The 3,059-nt window shown below is 36.5% G+C and overlaps 1 pseudogene; it reads right to left on the bottom strand.

Moving 5' to 3' along the window:
- Positions 1 to 564: 564 nt before the first annotated feature.
- LOC111729358 lies at positions 565 to 678 on the bottom strand (annotated as a pseudogene).
- Positions 679 to 3,059: the final 2,381 nt, after the last annotated feature.

The following is a 3,059-nucleotide window of genomic DNA, read 5'->3' as shown; positions in this document are numbered from 1 at the left end:
GATTGCACTGAATCTATACATCAATTTTTGGGGGGAGGCGGGGCATGACATCTTAACGACACTGAGTCTTCGGAACCAGGAACACAGTCTACCTCTCCTTTCATTGAAATCTTTCTTTTCTCTCAGAAATGTTTCATCATTTTCAGGATACAGGTTTTTCACATCCTTTGTTAGATTTATCCGTAAGTATTTCATTTTTTGATACTATTGTAATGGAATTTTAAAGTTTTAATTTCTGATTTTTTGTTAGTGGTCTGTGGAAATAATTGATTTATGTGTATTGCTCTTGTTCCTGTAAATTGTTAAATTCGATTATTATTTCTAGTAGATTTATTGTAGATTCACTGGATTTTCTACATAGCTGATCATATCTTTTTAACTGAAGTATGTTTCACATATAATGCTGGATAACTTTAAGGTGTACATGTTAATATGATAATTTGTATATTGTAATCTGATTGCAGAGATCCTGTCATCTGCAAATAAAGACAGTTTTACGTCTTTTTTTATGATTTTTATTTATTTATTTTAATAAAGACATTTTTATTTTATTTATTTTTTTTACGCCTATAGCACCTGGTCTTCCCAGGTGGTCTCCCATCCGAATACTAACCAGGCCCGACCCTGCTTAGCTTCCTACATGGGATCAGGCGTGTTCAGGGTAGCATGGCCGTAGACTGACTTCATTTTTTAAAAAATCTAAATGTCTTTTATTTATTTTTCTTTCTGAATTTCCTCACTAGAGCCTCCAGGACAATGATGGATAAAGTGTTGAGAGCAGACACCCTTGTCTTGTCCCTGGTCTTAGCAGGAGGGGACAACATTCAGTCTCTTTCATTAAGTGTGATGTGAATTGTTGGTTCTTGCGGATTTCTTTTCTCAGCTCGAGGAAGTCCCCTTCTATTTCTAGTTTGCTGTTTTTATTTTATTTTTTTAAATCAGGAATGGATGTGGGTTTCGTCAAACGCTTTATCTTCATCTTTTGAGATGATCGTATGTTTTTTTTCTTTTTTATGTTTGTTAATATGGTGAATTACATTGTTTCTAATATTAAACCAACCTTGCATTCTTAGATAAACCTCTTCGTCATGATGTAATTATCCTTTTTATACATTGTCGGGTTCAACTCGCTAAAGGATTTAGAATGTTTTCATCTGTGTTCTGTAGTTTTGTCATGAAATAAGTTGGGAAATACATCCTCTTCTTCAATATTTCGAGAGTTTGCGTAGACTTCCTTAAGTGTTTCGTAGAATTCAGTAGTGAAAACATCTGGACCTGGAGTTTCCTTTGTTGAATTTTAATTTCTTTACTAGAGATAAGAATATTCAAGGTATCTATTTCTTGAGTGAGCTTTAGAGGTCCGTGTCTTTCAAAGAATTTGATCATTTTATCTAAGTTGTTGAATTTATAAGCATAAAGTCGTGCATAACAGTCCCTTATTATCCTCTTAATATCTGCAGAATCGGTAGCAATGCCACCTGCCTCATTTCTGATTTTCCTAAGTAATATTTTCTCTCTTCTTGTCCTGATTAGCCTGGCTGGAGTTTTTTTTATCACTTTTATTGATCCTAAAAAGAGTGCCTTTAGTTTCATTTTTTTTCCCTCTGCTATTTTTCTCTATTTCTTTTTCACTTTGCTCTCTTTAATTTTCTTTCTTTGGCTTACTTCGGCTTTAATTTTTCTCTTTTTCTAGTTTCTTAAGATGGGACTGAGGTCGCCGATTTGAGATCTTTCTTTTTTTTGAACATAGGCATTTAGTAGCATCTCCAGCTTCGCTAAGCTGTGCTGTAGTAGCTTCTCGCAAATTAAAATGTGTTGTTTTCATTTTCTAAAATACTTTCTAATTTTACTTTTGATTTCTTTGATTCCTGAAGTGTAAATTGTTCAGTTTCCAAGTATTTGAGGATTGTCTAGGTACCCTTATGTTGCTGGTCTCCATTATGGCAGAGAACATATTTTGCGTGACTTGTATCTTTTTATATTTTATGAACCAGAATGGGATCTATCTTGGCAAACGTTACATGTAGATATCCAGTTGTCCCAGCCCTTGTTGAAGAGACTATTCTTTCCCCATCGAATGGCCTTGGCACCGTCGTTGAAAATCAATCGGCCATAGATGTATGAGTTTATTTCTGGGCTCTCAGATGTATTCCATTGGTCTCTGTGTCTATTCTCTTGCCAATACCACGCTGCTTTGGTTACTACAGCTTCGTGGTCTGCAGTAATTGGGAAGTGTGAGTCTTCCAACTTTGTTATTCTTTTTCAAGACCGTCTTGGCTGTTCGAAGCCCCTTGCCATGCCGTATGAAACTGAAGATTTTTTCCATTGTTGTAAAAAAAAGCTGTTGGAATTTTGCTAGGGGTTGCATTGAATTCGTGGATCATGTTGAGCAGTATTCCCATCTAACGATATTCAGTCTTCCAATCCATGAACATGGGACGTCATTCCATTTATTCAGATCTTCTTTTCAATCATCTCCTAAAGACGTTTACGTTTTTCTAAATGTTAATTACTTGCCCGTGTAGGCGCCGTTTCCAGGGTTCCTAATTCCTTTCTGTAGAACCATCTTTCCCTCGGCTGCTTTTCCCCTGCAGGAGGGACCTCTCTGACGTACATCGTAGCGCCGCTGGGCTGCTGGCGAAGTTTTTCCTTCTTTTGCGTGTTTGATGATGTCATTATTCCACTTTTGTTTTTAGAAAATATTTTGCTGGGCAGGTATTTGCTGAAATTATTTTTTGAAAGAAATTTTTGACTTAAAGGTAGTTACAGGTTGACAGTTTTTCTTCCGCTACCTTGACGGTGTAGCTTCGCGTTCCCACTCGCGCTGCTCCTGACGGGGAATCTGCTAGCGTGCTTCTCTTCCTCTCTACGTAATATTTATTCTGCTTTTAAGATGTTTCTCTTTATCACCGTTTTTGAGCAATTTGATCATGATGTGCCTTGGTGTAGTTTTTCTTCCTGCTTCCTGTGCTTGGATTGTGTTGGGCTCTTGGATCGATGGGTTTATAGCTTTCAAAATTTTGGAACAATTTTGCTCATTTCTTCAAATATTTTTTCTG

Source organism: Pteropus vampyrus, unplaced genomic scaffold (assembly GCF_000151845.1).
Source record: "Pteropus vampyrus isolate Shadow unplaced genomic scaffold, Pvam_2.0 Scaffold257, whole genome shotgun sequence".
In the NCBI taxonomy this organism is placed as follows: Eukaryota; Metazoa; Chordata; class Mammalia; order Chiroptera; family Pteropodidae; genus Pteropus; species Pteropus vampyrus.
This window is presented reverse-complemented; position numbering and strand designations above follow the sequence as displayed.